The following is an 18,714-nucleotide window of genomic DNA, read 5'->3' as shown; positions in this document are numbered from 1 at the left end:
GTTACATTTTTCCACTTGGAGGGTGAATGATATGTATTTTTGGCATGTAGAAAACAAGGAGTGTATTTGTTGTTCAAATTAGTTACAAGAGTTAGTATTTTTTGTGCTGCAGCTAAATGCAAAATAAATAAAGGTGGTAGCTGCCAGCCACAATTGAACAGGCTGAATAAAAGTAGGGGGAAATGTTTTTGCAGCGTGGCATAATGAGACCTCATTTCAAACAGGAATCAAATTTAACTGTTTGAAGGTCATTTCTCCCCACCCTGTCATACATTGTCCTGAACTCTGAATCAACTCTAAAGTGGCCACAAGCTATTTTCCTCGCTTCCATTAATACATCTGCCCTGCCCGTGATGTCCTTATCACAGCTTTAGCATCTGCCTTGAACGTCAGCTTTCCTCCGTCTGTCATTCCACATTTTAGGCCTCGGACTAAAAAAAAAGAAAAAACACTCAATCATTGGAGAGATGGGCCTACAGGCCAACATTATGTGCAGCAGTGTGTAATGTAAACACCCACTGCCACCCGGCAGAGTAATTTTACCTTCAAAAGAGAAAGCACTCAGCTCCTGTTGTCAGTGTAGGCAGATGAGAACTCCACACACTAACACTCGCTGCTATGAACAGAACATTTCCCCTTGTTTGTTCCATTACAGCCTTATGCTCAGATGGACATTGGGGAAAGCTACCCTGCTGGGTTGATTTTGACTTTTTGCACTTTCTGTATATTCATACCTCAGAAAGACTTTAATCTCTTTAAAACCGAAAAATCTTGTCTTCATAAATTCAGTTACAAGTCTGAAGTCAGTGACAGTTAGTGACTTTAGTTTCATATTAATATCCATGAAACGTACTGCACCTTTAGGCAGACTGGATATGGTAACAGGTGTCATCCCTGAGTCTATCCTTATTTATATAAACATGGTGGACATTTTACGAACTATATTACCATAAAATTAAGTCTAGCACCTTGTCAAAACAATTTCAATAAACACTGAACGTTGTAACCTCTATGAATGTATGATTTATTGCAGGACCGTTGGATTAGACTGCATTAGTTACTGTGGGTGTACCAAGGGTTTAAAGTTGGCTGGAGCGATCCAGAACTGCCTTCAACCACCTTTGATTAATCTGAATAGCAGTTTCATGAATCAGTGTTTCATTCTGCAGGGGCATACAGTCCTGAACGAGGCAAGTATCTGTGGTTAGCGCAGTTAGTCCGTGATTACAGCCAAACAGTTGAGTGTCTGTTATCTAAACAGGAGCGTGTCAATGTTCCCACACTTCTAAGATTCTTTTCAAAATAAGTTCCCAGAGTTCCCATATTTCTAAGATTTTGTTTCCAAAATTAGGCCATATGTTCCAACATTTCCTTTTTCAAGAATTTGTTTCAGATTGTATCCCCCTTTCACCCCATCTGAGGTTACCATAACCATAACCCTAATTTTAAGACAAATCTTAGAAATGTGGGAACATAGGGCTGACCGCGTCTAAACAGCTAAAGTCAGATGAAGTGAAGATAACGTTGTCGGTAAAGTTTCCCAATGGGCTTGGTAGTAAACAAAACGCTGACGGACTGGGTGTTTTTTGAGACCCTAGAATATCCAGTTAAAAAAGATTGCCGATGCTGTTTTGCCCTCTGTTTGATGAGTTATTGCATGTAATGTTGCCGCTGTGTGTTTTATGTGGAGTGACCACTGCACCAAGCTACTTTTAAAAATAGCAGGCAACACACACACAAGACCATTTGGTCTAGTGTTCTCTGATTAATGTGACATGCAGTTAACACACCAGTCATCATTTTGTTTTAATAAAAATCCACTCCAGGGGCTCCTGCTGTTCACTACTGTTATGGAATAAGGAGATAATGGGGGTGACAGGAAAACCAGCTTTAAAAGTGATGTATTTTCTTTTTAAATAAGTGCAATGTGGTGGATGTGAAGGTGGTTCATGTGATTTCTGAAAGTAACTTTAAAGAAACTTACATTTGAGAACAGAATAAGGTGGGGTGTCAAAATGTTTAACTGTTTTTTTTCCCCTACTCTGGATTTTAGGGTTCCCCTACCTGCCAAATCCCACTTTTACACCTGGGTGTATACCTACAGTAACAATACCTAATGCATTGGCAACCGAATACATTTATAACTGTACATTTTTTGATGGCATGGTGTGTGCCATTCCTCACTCATTCCTCACGCATCTCTGACACCTAATCAAGCTAAGAAAGCCATTCAAACCCTCTCCAGAACAAGCGAGAGGACCTTGAGTTGACGCTGTTTTGTCAGCAGCTGTTCCAAGATAAATAGCGAGCTGTCAAGATAAAGTTTTAAGCCAACATGGATGAGAAGTCTTTGAGGAGCTTAGAATCATGGAGGGTTTAAATGTCAACAGTCCCATGACAACCGAGCATCTGAATGACGAAAACCATAATTTGGTTGAAAACTCTAGAACAATTTTGTAAGAAGCCTCAGTTGAGATTGTTTTGTTGACAGCACTTTAGAGTTGCATGTCATGAAACAGCCCGATCACGATTGATTTGTGGTTCATATCCCATCATCTACTGAGCGCTCGGAGAACAAAGTGAAGGGAAGCAGAGTTCAGTTCCTAATGTTCTAAAGGTTTAATAAGACACACAAGCATATGTACATTTACATTATACTCTATGCACCTCGATGAAGTGAGAGTGGATAGATGAGAAAGAGGCACCGTATGAGAGGAGGATTTGTTCAAGGGAGGTTCACACAGATAAATCTTCAGGAAGGAACACAGTGTAACATTTTATGATACTAATGTAGCTACCAATTAAAAACTTTTAGATTAGAGAGGCTTTGTACACAGTTGTCACAGACTGGAATGGGACATATTCCCAACAAGCTACATGTAAGAACACTTGACAGTTTTTATAACTAACAGGGGACAATTTTTAGATAAAGACAATATAATCATGCAGATGTGCTGATGTTTCTAAGAGACGGTATGGTTTTTACTAAGTTCTTGTTGAGCCTCCATGTATGCACTAAAAGTATAGGCCTACGATGGAAAGGCTGATGCCTGGTAATTGAAAGTTTTTTTAATGCAAGGGGCAGTGGAATATTTTCCTGTATTTCATATTTAAATCTCTTTCCTAAGTGTTCGATGTTAAGAAATTAATTTAAAGTTTGAGTAACTGGTAAAGTTAGTTGTGTCATACTGTATAAATGTGACGTGTTCGGGTGCGTAGAACGTGCACAGTTAAACACTTGAGGAGTATCACAACAGCTTTGTGTACTATTTCCTAATTTGCAAATTCTTCACTGCAGCCCTGCCTTTAAGAGTATGTTTTTAAAAGGACATAAAGTTACATGACTCCAGATCTAGCAACATCAAAATCTGTTTCAAAAGATTGCAGAAATATCAAACAGGCCAAAAATCTTCACTGTTGTCTTTACCAACAAGATAAATGTGATGAATGGATTCATGAACACCTCGTGTAGCCCTTGGAATGTCCCTGTAGAAGTTTTTTTGTTGGCATCACTAAAAAGAAACTAAAGGAGAGAATTGTTGGTGATGAGGAATATTCCATGGCAAGACTGAATCTCTCAAGGCAGTTGCATCAATGTCTTCCCTGGGTCCATTAGAGGAGATACTATTTACTTCAAAGGGAAACTTTTTTTGATTTCAACCCTTGTTGTTAGAAACTTTATTGTCCATGATGTGGAAAATTGTCTTTGCTTCACCACAATCAGCATGAATTACAAATAAGACATTAGTAAAAAACATTGGGGGAGCTTGGAGTCTAATCAGCTGCAATCAAGTCCAGTTTAAAAGGCCAATTACAAAAAGTACAATGTGCACATTCTGCCAAACTAAAAAACAAGGAAACAAGATTCCCACAGCTCAATGCAGCTCCATGTTTTGTAGATGGGGTTTAGAAGTTGTGTTTTTAGGTGCTCCATATGTGATGCAGCACCATGTCTGTGTGTAGTGTTTTGGAATTTGCTGTGTAGCTTTTCTGAGGCTTGATATACATTTCATTTTGAAGACAGAGAGGCAGCCTCTGTTGGGTTTTCACAGCCTCCTCATTGATCTGTGTGATTTCCATAACCCTTCCTTCCTCTTAGATCCTATCCAGCTGTAGCTTATTGGTGTCATGCATTGCAAAGATATGTAATCAATCAGCCAAATTAATTTCCGCCCTTATCTAGTTACACTCTTGTTTTTTGACAATGCACTTGAGTGCAAATCGATTTGTAAATCGGTGCTGCGACATAACACAACAAAAACTTGTAAAAACATAAAAGCAGAAGTGATTTCCCCTACAATGGATTACCTACAGTTATTCAAGAAAGCTTCAAGGCAAATTTTTTCACCTTACAGAAATGCAAATGCGATGTAAACTACTGGCTGCCTCAGGGCCGGGGGAAATCTATACACCATGAATTGTTGAGGGAAGTGCTCAGCAGTAATGCAAAGTATATCTGACTCTTAGTAAATGGGCTTAAACGTGCAAAAACACTGATATGGCCTTTTACAGTAACACAGACAGAAAGACACCACTGTACACTTGCTGAACTGCAAAATAATAACACAAAATGAATGATAAAGTGTAGTCTCATGACTGTAACATTAATATTTACCTACCTCACTGGGGACAGAGGATGAACGTATTTTTATATAGCCATATCCTTAATCTCAAGAAGAAGAAAACACTTAAATTCAAACCACACCCTGCAATCATTAAATCAGTGATTTATTTGATTCACTGGCAGTGTTTGCAGTGCAGCCGGAGTGCTTTGAAATAAATACATTATTAATAGACTGCAGATACCACAAGTGTTTTCCCTGACTTGTCAACAGGAATCTGAAAACCATGTCCCTTCTGGAGCTTTATACAATTCATCCAAGACAACCAATTTAAATCAGTGAAAGCAGAGCATGGCACCGACATGGCCAAACCCATCTTACAACAATTATAAAATGATTCCTTGTCAAGAATGCGACAACAAGTGCAAGCCAGAGGGGCAGGTAGAAAAGTCACAAGAAAATCTCTTTTTTGTAGTTGCTTTGCTGTTTGATGTATTTGTTGTAAAGAAAGGATATTTGGTGCAGGACACAGTACAAAGACTGGAAACTATTGGGAGATCAGTTTCTATTCAATGTATATTCTCATTAACCGGTTCCTATGATATAGTACGAAAACGTTTGCACAAAAATTTGTATAATATCCTAAAACATTTTTGGCGAGCGGTCACATGACCATTAAGTTTAGCAGCCGTTCCGTATAACTTTAGCCGAGAAAAGGTGACCGGGAGCCGGGTACCAGTCACCGTGAGGTGACAGTTGTTAAAGCGTCCGTGTCAGTTAAGTTTAGGCACTAAAATGACTAATTAAGATTAGAAAAAAACTTATGGTCTCCTAAAGTATTACTCCAGGGACACAAACACCTGTTTCCTGGGTGAAAGTCTTGTGTTTTCTCCTACTTCACAAAATTTTACAGTGAGCCTCAGTTTGGGACTTACAGAAATAAATACGTAGAATACATAAGAATGTATTTTGTAGTTGTACGAGAACAGCTTGATTTATTTAAGCGCAGAGCCAAGGTTCAGTGCCAATGCAGCAGGTAAGTCCTTTCTGTAGCAAAGCAGAAGTTTGCATCCACTCCGCCCTTGGTGCGGTTTTAGCGGAGGATGATGTCAGGTTTGGCGTGCCTGCCGGCGCTGACCCGCACGCCCCCCATGTGCAGCGTGCTCAGCAGCACCACGTTCTTGTTCCTCTTGGACACGCAGGACACCAGAGCGGCGGTGGTGAAGCCTCCTGTTAACCCAGATTTATTCCACCTTGGATTGATAGAACACATCTCCAATGTGTCACACACACCATTCTGATGTAGGTTTTTAAAAGTAAAGGCTTAAATGTCCAATTAAAGCTATATTTGAAATCTTTTTCAGGCTGTTAATTAAAGCCATGTTTCCACTCTTTTTCAGGCTACTGTAAAAAGGAATCCCCCTGTTAATGTTTTCTGATGCAAGTAAACTGAAGGCTGTGACGGCCCCTCTGCTTGGAGGCTTTGCTGTTGCTGTGCTTTCTCTCTCCAGGGCTGCAGACTTGGAGAGTAATCAGTGGCATGAGACACAAATGGGCGCAGAGCGCCCCGAGCATAAAGGCCCAAGCAGCAGCAATAGCAAGCCTTTAGTGGCAGATCTCCTCCGCACACATCTCTACTTTGTTTCTTTTATTTCCTTTTTTCTTATTCTTACAGCACAACACCCATTCGTATGTAGGATTTTAAAATCAGGGGCTTAAACGGCTAATTAAAGTATATTTGAAATAGTTTTCAGGCTGTTAATTAAAGGGATTTTTAAACTCTTTTTTAGGCTCTTCCAAAAAGCAATCCTCCTGTTAAGCCAGTCTTATTCCACCTCAGAGTGATAGAACCCAACGCCAATGTGTCACTCTTGTAATATCGAACCATTCTGACATAGGGTTTTAAAATTAAGGGCTTAAATTTCCAATGAAAGCTATATTTAAAATCTTTTTCAGGCTGTCATTTAAAGCAAGATTTTAACTCTTTTTCAGGTTACTCTGTTAATGTTTTCTGACGCAAGTAAACTGAAGGCTGTGACGGCCCCTCTGCTTGGAGGCTTTGCTGTTGCTGTGCTTTCTCTCTCCAGGGCTGCAGACTTGGAGAGTAATCAGTGGCATGAGACACAAATGGGCGCAGAGCGCCCCGTGCATAAAGGCCCAAGCAGCAGCAATAGCAAGCCTTTAGTGGCAGATCTCTTCAGCACACATCTCTACTTTGTGTCTTTTATTTCCTTTTTTCTTAATTCTATAGCACAACACCCAGGCAGCTCTTTCTTTTTTACTCATTGACCCCCTACACTACTGATGTTACAGATTTCTCCCATCTGTTTGCTGGATTTAATTTTTGCTTAATAAATTACTTTATTTCTTTATTAAACCAATGTGTGTCCCATTTTTGTCACAGTCTATAATGTTTGGAAACAAAGCCAATAAGCAGGCCCATAATTTCAATTACAGTAAGTTTTCTTCAAGAAGTCATATTTTCAGTATGTGTGTGTGATTGCATTACTTTACAGACTGGGCCTTAAATACAGTATGTGTATAATATAGCATTGACAACAAAAGAAGCTACTACTACTACAGATTCTGTTTGACTATTTTAAATAAACTCACAATATGTTGGGTCTGTATTTTATTCTTTTGTTGTTTTCATGTTGATCTCTGCAAACCAAATGTGATGCTCTGGTTGCTATGGAAATAAGGAGTCTTGGATGTTGGAGAAATCGTGTACAATCCAGCAGGAGCTGGCTCTGCCTTGACAGCAGTGTACCATTGACTGGGTTAGCAGAGCACACAAAGAGCTCAAAACAGATTTAGAATAGAAAGCATGTGTTTCTGTGACGCTAGCGTTCAAAAAGTGCACAGGAGATTTCTTCTCTGCCAAAAAACATCTAATTGTTTGACTTTAGAGTTGCACTTGATTTGACTTATATTAACAATGGCCCAAATAACTATATGTGCAATGTTTTTGTTTTATTTTAAATTAACCCATATTTAACCAGGAAGAACGGTTGAAAAAAATCATCTCTTTTACAGTTTTCTACTTTTATTTTCTCCACTGTATCTTTTGACATCAGTTATTAGCACTTCTCTATTCACGGTCTGAAAAAAGTCATATGAATACTTTGTAGCAGCTCATTCCAGCTTTATTAATGATGGTATTCAAATTTGTGAATCCACGTTTTTATGGGTACCTCATCTCTTTAAATTTACATAGTTTAGGGGTGGTTTTTCACATTTTATCCACCACTTTATAAAATTCAGCTTGACATATTTGGTACACTTGGAAACTTTGTGATTCTGTGGGTTTAAACAATGTTTGCACAGCATTAGTTTCAAAATCACTATTTCAAATTCAAAGGGTGAGGGTTAAGTTAATTAACCCGAGCCTTGTTGCCTCTTTCAGCTCATTGTCTTTCTTTTCAGGCCTGAAAACTCAACTCGCTTGGTCAGTGGCTCTCAGTGTCAGATGCAGAAATCACCCTTAAGCATTTGCAAAGGACGCACCGGCCACGGCGCTGTAAGATGACTTGGTAAGTGCAACAACGGTGGCGAGTAGTATAAAAGACAGACAATACCCATACGGTGGTTGGTTTGGGGTGGTGAATGGGTCAAACAACACAGGACTTTGTGTTCCGTTTGTGGCCCTGCTTTTGTCCCGCGTGTCAATGAAACATACATTTCACCCACAAAAACGGGACGCCAAGAGTCTCGACCAAGCGCGTCTAAATATGACGCTAAAGGAGCCTTTTTGCATCTATAACAAACATAAAGGCACGTCACCGAGCAATGTTTTTTGCGATGGGAGTGAGAATGTGTTGGCAAACTCCACCCAAGCTTATTTCAATAAGCTGAGTTTTGGCACAAACAAGGCCTGTAGGCATAACACCAAATGAACGCCTATGTTGCTCTCTCTGTATTTGCTAGGTGTCTAATGTAAGCATTTTTCCCAATGTTCAATATGACAGATGACAAAGTTTACAGCACATATTTGAATGGGATATTTTGTTACACAGTGTATGAAAGCATTGTGATCTTAATTTGATCATTTATATTTGGTATATTAAATGTTGACACAGTATACACAGGATGCAGTGTTTTGGGGTGTCATTAGGATTCAAACCGCTAAGCGGTAGAACACTTCTGTATTTGTCTGTTTTGTTATTATTATTATTTGTTACACCGTAGCTCCACTTGCCACCAAATTTTCAGTGAATCATCAATGGATTACGTTTATTAAAGGTTGTATAAAGCATGTACATATGTCAATTTCTTTTCAAGTTATTGACCAATGAACAATAAATGAACACAAATCAACAACCGTATGGCCAATCATCACAAAACTCACAGGGTATGTTCAGATAAGTACCCCAGATATACCCAGACTGTTTTATATACATACACTACTAGTACCCTAACCCACAAAACTCACAGGGTATGTTCAGATAGTACCCCAGATATACCCAGACTGTTTTAATACATACACTACTAGTACCCTAACCCACAAAACTCACAGGGTATGTTCAGATAAGTACCCACCAGATATACCACAGACTGTTTTAAAATAAAAAACATACACTACTAGTACCCTAACCCACAAACTCACAGGGTATGTTCAGATAAGTACCCCAGATATACCCAGACTGTTTTAATACATACACTACTAGTACCCTAACCCACAAAACTCACAGGGTATGTTCAGATAAGTACCCCAGATATACCCAGACTGTTTTATATACATACACTACTAGTACCCTAACCCACAAAACTCACAGGGTATGTTCAGATAAGTACCCCCAGATATACCCAGACTGTTTTATATAACTACACTACTAGTACCCTAACCCACAAAACTCACAGGGTATGTTCAGATAAGTACCCCAGATATACCCAGACTGATTTATACACATACACTACTAGTACCCTAACCCACAAAACTCACAGGGGTATGTTCAGATTAGTACCCCAGATAAACCCAGACTGATTTATCACATACACTACTAGTACCCTAACCCCCAAAACTCACAGGTATGTTCAATAAGTACCCCAGATATACCCAGACTGTTTTATACATACACTACTAGTACCTTAACCCACAAAACTCACAGGGTATGTTCAGATAAGTACCCCAGATATACCCAGACTGATTTATACACATACACTACTAGTACCCTAACCCACAAAACTCACAGGGTATGTTCAGATTAGTACCCCAGATAAACCCAACTGATTTATACACATACACTACTAGTACCCTAACCCACAAAACTCACAGGGTATGTTCAGATAAGTACCCCAGTAAACCCAGACTGTTTTATACACATACACTACTAGTACCTTAACCCACAAACTCACAGGGTATGTTCAAATAGTACCCCAGATATACCCAGACTGTTTTTATACATACACTACTAGTACCCTAACCCACAAAACTCACAGGGTATGTTCAGATAAGTACCCCAGATAAACCCCAGACTGTTTTATATACATACACTACTAGTACCCTAACCCACAAAACTCACAGGGTATGATCAGATAAGTACCCCAGATATACCCAGACTGTTTTATACCCCATACACTACTAGTACCCTAACCCACAAACTCACAGGGTATGTTCAGATAAGTCCCCCAGATATACCCAGACTGTTTTATATACATAAACTACTAGTACCCTAACCCACAAAACTCACAGGGTATGTTCAGATAAGTACCCCAGATATACCCAGACTGTTTATATACATACACAAACTAGTACCCTAACCCACAAAACTCACAGGGTATGTTCAGATTAGTACCCCAGATATACCCAGACTGTTTTATATACATACACTACTAGTACCCTAACCCACAAAACTCACAGGGTATGTTCAGATAAGTACCCCAGATATACCCAGACTGATTTATACACATACACTACTAGTACCCTAACCCACAAAACTCACAGGGTATGTTCAGATTAGTACCCCAGATAAACCCAGACTGATTTATACACATACACTACTAGTACCCTAACCCCCAAAACTCACAGGGTATGTTCAAATAAGTACCCCAGATATACCCAGACTGTTTTATTGACATACACTACTAGTACCCTAACCCACAAAACTCACAGGGTATGTTCACATAAGTACCCCAGATATACCCAGACTGTTTTATATACACACACTACTAGTACCCTAACCCACAAAACTCACAGGGTATGTTCAGATAAGTACCCCAGATATACCCAGACTGTTCTATATACATACACTACTAGTACCTAACCCACAAAACTCACAGGGTATGTTCAGATAAGTACCCCAGATATACCCAGACTGATTTATACACATACACTACTAGTACCCTAACCCACAAAACTCACAGGGTATGTTCAGATTAGTACCCCAGATAAACCCAGACTGATTTATACACATACACTACTAGTACCCTAACCCCCAAAACTCACAGGGTATGTTCAAATAAGTACCCCAGATATACCCAGACTGTTTTATACACATACACTACTAGTACCTTAACCCACAAAACTCACAGGGTATGTTCAGATAAGTACCCCAGATATACCCAGACTGATTTATACACATACACTACTAGTACCCTAACCCACAAAACTCACAGGGTATGTTCAGATTAGTACCCCAGATAAACCCAGACTGATTTATACACATACACTACTAGTACCCTAACCCACAAAACTCACAGGGTATGTTCAGATAAGTACCCCAGATAAACCCAGACTGTTTTATACACATACACTACTAGTACCTTAACCCACAAAACTCACAGGGTATGTTCAAATAAGTACCCCAGATATACCCAGACTGTTTTATATACATACACTACTAGTACCCTAACCCACAAAACTCACAGGGTATGTTCAGATAAGTACCCCAGATATACCCAGACTGTTTTATATACATACACTACTAGTACCCTAACCCACAAAACTCACAGGGTATGATCAGATAAGTACCCCAGATATACCCAGACTGTTTTATACACATACACTACTAGTACCCTAACCCACAAAACTCACAGGGTATGTTCAGATAAGTACCCCAGATATACCCAGACTGTTTTATATACATACACTACTAGTACCCTAACCCACAAAACTCACAGGGTATGTTCAGATAAGTACCCCAGATATACCCAGACTGTTTTATATACATACACTACTAGTACCCTAACCCACAAAACTCACAGGGTATGTTCAGATTAGTACCCCAGATATACCCAGACTGTTTTATATACATACACTACTAGTACCCTAACCCACAAAACTCACAGGGTATGTTCAGATAAGTACCCCAGATATACCCAGACTGTTTTATATACACACACTACTAGTACCCTAACCCACAAAACTCACAGGGTATGTTCAGATAAGTACCCCAGATATACCCAGACTGTTCTATATACATACACTACTAGTACCTAACCCACAAAACTCACAGGGCATGTTCAGATAAGTACCCCAGAGAAATCCAGACTGTTTTATATACATACACTACTAGTACCCTAACCCACAAAACTCACAGGGTATGTTCAGATAAGTACCCCAGATATACCCAGACTGTTTTATATACACAACCATTCCCTGAAAGTTTCATTCAAATTGAACACCAGGGGGCGCTATAAATGCAAACAAACTGATGTAGCGCAAATCAGGCTATAAATGACTAAATGTTTGTCCAATCAACACAAAACTTCCAGGAAATGTCTACATGATGACCTCACACATACACTTCAAGTCTCTTTCAAATTGACTACGAGGGGGCCTTCAAATGCACAATAACTGGACGTGGAATGACACAAATCAACATTTGAGCATGGAATCGCAGCTTGCGGCTTTATCAGCAATTGTTTTGGTGTTGGTCATCTGCTTTTCTCAAATTGCCGTGAGCTGGACTGAGCTCCATTTCACACTGAATTGAAAATAAATGTTTTTGACAAATCAGTTTTAGGCATTTTCAACAAAGTGCACTGTTTGTCCAGTCGTTACAAAGCTTGCAGAATATGTTTTATAACGACGTTGGACCACTTGTGTGAAATTGCTTTGAGGCGCTATTGAGAAAAAAGGCTTGAACCCTTGAATCACCGCTTGCAGCTATATTTTAATATGTGTTTTTATTGCCAATTATTTGAATTAATTTATTCAAAATCTTCACTCCCTGTATGCTCTATTTCACATGAACAATATTATTAAAGCTGATTCAGGGGTTCAGATATCCTTCAGGTACAGAGGCTCTCACAAAGCTGTGAAAATCTTCTCCACAGTTAAAAAAACATTTTAGTTAATTTTAATGTTTTTTTACTTGACAAAGCAATTAGCAGGACTCACTTTAGTCTTATTTTGGTATGTTTAGTTGAAACTGGCACACTGTCCTCAGGGTGTGCCACAAATAATTTATGAGTATTCATGAGTGGAAAATACGGTTGCTCTGAAGCTCTTCTAAGTGCCATAAATGAGTTGCACGCCAAATTTAAGGTAAATTGCCACCAGAATTTGTCCCTTGAACTATCACAGTATGCTGGTTTATTAACCTCAGCTATGTGCTGTTAATTGACAGTAAAAGTGATGTATGGGTGCATTCTGTACTGTGTTTGCCCTCAATGTCACCTGCACATGAGTTTATCTGGCAGCTAACTTGTAGCTAATTTGTAGGCGCTTTAAGTCTATGTACAATGGATGTTATGGTACAAAGGTGTACAGTGTCAAGTGACTGAAGATGTGTTGCAGATCATATCTTATACATTGATCTTACACAGAGATATATAGAAGTGTTACACAAATTATATATCAATTACAAACAGATTATACTGGACACTATTAGCCTGCAGGTTCCAATAGTATATCCCAATAATTTACATCTTAAATGTCAGAAAAAAAGGAAAATGACGCACATTTGCCTGCACAGTCTCGGAAAAGGTATGGGATGTAAAACTGTACAGTATATGGTATGTTATACATATGGTGTATTATGTTACATGTTATAATATATTTCACTTCTTAATTTAAGATCATATTTGAATAGCAAACATGAATCAACAGGGGTATGTCCATTTTCATGAGTATGCCTTAAAGCTGCACTAATCAATATTTTCAATTTAACAATAAGTCAAATTACGTGGTGACAACCCAAACACGTCACACGTTTCATTATGTGACCATAACCATGTGTCCTTCCTATTAAACGTAACAGGCACAGTTTTGACAGGTCACAAATGTAATCGTGTCACAGACTAAGGTCAGTAAAACTTGGTTAAATTCAAGATGACAGTTGATTTTTTGTTTCACACGGCCTTTTGAGTGAGACTCAAAAGGCGGAACTTGGCGTACAGCAAATAGGAAAAAATAACGGACAGACAAAGCGTGCAGAGATGAGCTGATGTATCCAATTTTTGCCAAATCCTGTCAGAGGTGAGGCAAACATATTCCTTCTTTAAAAAACTTAAACTGTTCTTCTTTTACAAAAAATATAACGTCCAATTCGTACAGTACCAACGCGATAGTGGCCCCAATAGAAAGTTCCACATCAGCTGTAGCCGCATCACCTAGGGATGAGCGAGTACAGCATTATCTGTGTCTGTATCTGTTTACCACATGAATTATCTGTATCCGGATCTGTACTTGGACTGGGCGGGGCCTAAACCGGAAGTGGTCAGATTTAACCAGGAAGTGGGTCGGGTTCTCTTGAAATGTGCGGGGCTTTAACCGGTATGTTATTTAAGCATGCAATTGATATGAGTTGATCAAAAATTGTTATATTTATTGCTGATTTGAAAACTATTTACATGACAGCATCGAGCTTCAGATCAATGGTGTTGTCATGGTAACAAAAAACTATATACAGAACGTTTTGCAACAATGAATACAACACATGCGGTTGCAATTATGAAGTAAAATGTAATGAACAAGAGTTTTCATACTCAATATAACTTTCTTTTTTTAACTTTTAATTTTTTTATGATCAGTGTGATTTTGTTTTTTTTTGGTTCTTTTTTTATTTTTATTTCCACACCAGGTATATGTGTGTGTGTGTGTGTGTGTGTGTGGGGGGGGGGGGGTGTGTGTGAGTAAGAGAGAGACAGAGAGAGAGAGGGGCGGGGCAGGGGGCAGCTGACAGTAAAAAAAAAAAATCTCCGATGGCAGAGACGCAACGGGAGTTGCATTTAAACCAAGCAGCATGTCTGAAACCCACGTTCACCAGAAATCTACTGGTTACTATGTAAGGACTACAAACCCCACATTCAACAGAAATCTACTGGTTACTATGTAAGGACTACAAACCCCACGTTCACCAGAAATCTACTGGTTACTATGTAAGGACTACAAACCCCACGTTCACCAGAAATCTACTGGTTACTATGTAAGGACTACAAACCCCACGTTCAACAGAAATCTACTGGTTACTATGTAAGGACTACAAACCCCACGTTCAACAGAAATCTACTGGTTACTATGTAAGGACTACAAACCCCACGTTCAACAGAAATCTACTGGTTACTATGTAAGGACTACAAACCCCACGTTCACCAGAAATCTACTGGTTACTATGTAAGGACTACAAACCCCACGTTCAACAGAAATCTACTGGTTACTATGTAAGGACTACAAACCCCACGTTCAACAGAAATCTACTGGTTACTATGTAAGGACTACAAACCCCACGTTCAACAGAAATCTACTGGTTACTATGTAAGGACTACAAACCGAAGTTAAAAACAAACCGGAAGCTGAAGAAACCCTAAACCAGTGGTTCTCAACCGGTGGGGCGCGCCCCCCCGGGGGGGCGCAGACTCTCTCCCGGGGGGGCGCGAGTAGACTACAGGATGGGAGGGGAAAAAAATAAATAAATAATAATTTATTTATTTTTTCTTCAAAAGCTAAAAATCTAGCGACTTTTAATGGTGTTTTTGGAGACTTTTGTAGTGTTTGTAGACTCGAAAGCTCGAATCACTCTGCAGTTAGGCCTACTGTGCTCAACCACGGGAGCTGCCGTGAGCCCCTCTCCCGTCCAAAAGCACTCACAGTCAGCAGTAGCCTCGCGCAGCCGGCACAGCCTGCAGTCAGAGCAGAGAGAAGACACACACCCCTCCGCGCATGCGCACTTCGATCCTGTATTCTTTAACATGTACGTTAAAAGGCACAACTCTGCCGTGCCTTTGTACGTAAATGTGTTATGCCAGTAATCGTCTCCGTTAGATATCAAACACGGACCAATTAAAATCGAAATATTCCTGTCCCTTTGCGTAGCTGACGTCATTACACCAGCTACGTTGTGAACGCAATCCCCGCGAAATTCAAAGTCAAAATGACAGCAGCGGTGTCCGCCGACATCACAGCGCTGAGGAATTTCTCTAAACTCGATTTTAATTCAAGAAAAGAACTAATAGCAAGATGGAGGTCTACGCCAGCCTTAGATGGACTACTGCAGCAAAAGGGACAAATACTCGTCGCATCGTTTCAAACTGACTGGTACGGAAGAAGAGATGTGGCTATGTGGCCGTGCTAACAGTCAGCGGCGGGACCTCTACGGGGTCCTGGATCTGAACAGTCAGCGGCTGGACCTCTACGGGGTCCTGGATCTGAACAGTCAGCGGCTGGACCTCTACGGGGTCCTGGATCTGAACAGTCAGCGGCTGGACCACTATGGGGTCCTGGATCTGAACAACCCGCCCGCAGCTTTAACCAAGCAGGAAAAGCCGTCAGCTCATATATTACCGGCAACTACAGCTTCGTACATTTTCCACCCTGAAACGGATCCAGTCGGAACCGGACCGGGCCAGCAGCTCTTCCAGCCCTCGCCGAGTCAGAGACTCTGCAAACTAAAGCGCCGTAAAGACGAGTTTTACAACGCTGGGATCGACGCCTTCACGAGAAAGCGTCGGATGGATTTTAGTACAAATCTACCGATTGGTGAGTCAAACTATTTTAAAACAATTCAAAACAATTTGCGACGTACTTAAAGAGGATTATCGATCTTTTGCGTGGGTTTCGAGATCCGTTTGTGTGCACAGCAACGAGCTATCAATGGATATGCAGGAACAGCTTATTGAGCTGAAGAGTGACAGTCGACTGAAGGAACTCTTTAGCTCCTGCCCTCTTTCGTCCTTCTGGGCATCATTGATGCAGGAATACGCTGAACTCTGGGACGTCGCCTTGAAGATTCTCCTTCCCTTCGCGTCAACATATTTGTGTGAGGCAAGATTCTCAAAAATGACTGCACTCAAAACTAAATACCGGGCACCCAGATAGCTCAGTGGGTAGAGCGGGTGCCTATGTACAGAGGCTTGCTCCTCGACGCAGCGGACCCGGTGGCCCCTTTGCTGCATGTCACTCCCCCCCTCTCTCCCCCTTTCACACATCACTGTCACGCTATCTAATAAAGGGAAAAAAACCCGAAAAAATAACTTTAAAAAAAACAACCAAATACCATAATCGTGCACAAATCGAGGATGATTTGAGGCTATGTTTATCAAACATTGAGCCAAGAATTGAGGATCTTTGCAGGTCTCACATTAATATCACCAACCTGCAAGCTTCTTTACAAAATGCAGATGATGCCTACTATAAGACCTAGTGATAATAACAATAATAAAGCATAAATTAATATCAGAGGTCTGGTGCCAATTCCCAATTATAGCAATAGCCTAGTAATGATAATCGGCCTACTGATGATGATGATGATGATGATGATGATGATGATGATAATAATAACAATAAAGCATGTAACCTCATATAAATATATAGCAATAGCCTAGTAATGATGATAGGCCTAATACTACTCATAATAATACTAATAATAATACTACTACTACTAATAATATCTGCAAGCTCACATTAGAAGTCTGGTACTACTGCCAATTATAAAAATAGCCTAGTAATGATAATAGGCATACCTACCGCTACTGATGATGATAATAATATTAATAATAATAATGTGGGCCTAAAAATAATAGCCTATCTATCTGTCTATCGTTCTATCGTTCGTGGTGTGTGGGGCGTTGGGCACTAGGGCCCCAACTACAATGAACCAGCTTTGGGGGGGCCCAGCTTGCAAAAGGTTGAGAACCCCTGCCCTAAACGTTAACGGAACAGATCCACAGACCCGACTGGGAGAGCGGGAGAGAGAGTGAGAGAGTGAGAGAGTGAGAGAGAGAGAGAGAGAGAGAGAGAGAGAGAGAGCGCATTTCTCCGTGTTCTGTGTGTGTGTGATTGATCCGAGCGGGTTTGTAGGCGGGGGTGGGCGCTGTGATTATCACAGAACGCTGCGCGGCCAGTTGAGGAGTTGTATTCAATCCGAGCACGGATATTGACTCATATTACTCGGATAATACTTGTACTCGGCAAAAGTGCTTTATCCGTACCGGATACTCGTTTCAGCCGGATACTCGGATCACCCCTGGTATCACCTCAATGGCGCTCCTCTTTACGGTCTTCACCTCAAACAACCCGGTTGTAATTAGCCCTGCACATCTCAAACGGCTGGAAATGTCTGAGGCGAAAGGGGACCAGATGACTCTGCAAGCGCTAATGGAACAAGAGCTTGCAGATTCATGGTTCCCAAGCAACCCCAAGTTGCCAAAGAATCAATTGATATTGCTTCGAGGAAAACAAGAGATAGTTGTATTGAAAAAAAGTATTGAAAATGAGAAACTGAGAGTGACTGACAGCTATCAAATATCACTTTCTAAAATATAAGTAAATAACATACAGAGTGTAATTTAGTGAGTTAGCTTTTCCACCGGCCTTTTATTCTTTTACGCCGCAAATGATCAAAAATAGCCTTGTTCATCAGTCCTTCTGTTGAGTACACACACAACCAGGTTTTAATTTAATCAGCTGAGAGGCATGTAATTAATTTGCCATGAGCGGTAATGAGTTGCATTATAATGTAGCATGTAATCACATCCTGTCTAAAGAGAAATTGCTCTGCTGTTTGCCTGTGTGTCTAGATATACCTGTCTCATGTCTTTTTCTCACCAAAATAGATTCAGCCCTTCTGTTCCCACTTTGAAGTCATTTATTTCCCCTTCTTTTGTCACAGTGGCAGTAGGAAGAAAAAGTAGCAAACAAGGTGAGATTAGTTTGATAATGGCAAGAGAACAAGGCATAGGAGAATCATACGCTGCTTTGCAGGCCCTGAAT

General features: G+C 40.2%; 1 long non-coding RNA gene across 1 annotated transcript; it reads right to left on the bottom strand.

Moving 5' to 3' along the window:
- Positions 1-1,277: 1,277 nt before the first annotated feature.
- On the bottom strand, positions 1,278-18,263 carry LOC116690205 (uncharacterized). The gene is made up of 3 exons (XR_004332189.1): positions 18,254-18,263; positions 7,141-7,148; positions 1,278-1,371 (listed from the first exon to the last, which is right to left on the bottom strand). It is a non-coding gene; the product is annotated as an uncharacterized LOC116690205 (long non-coding RNA).
- Between the last annotated feature and the right edge of the window lie 451 nt (positions 18,264-18,714).

This window comes from Etheostoma spectabile, chromosome 1 (genome assembly GCF_008692095.1).
Source record: "Etheostoma spectabile isolate EspeVRDwgs_2016 chromosome 1, UIUC_Espe_1.0, whole genome shotgun sequence".
In the NCBI taxonomy this organism is placed as follows: domain Eukaryota; kingdom Metazoa; phylum Chordata; class Actinopteri; order Perciformes; family Percidae; genus Etheostoma; species Etheostoma spectabile.
This window is presented reverse-complemented; position numbering and strand designations above follow the sequence as displayed.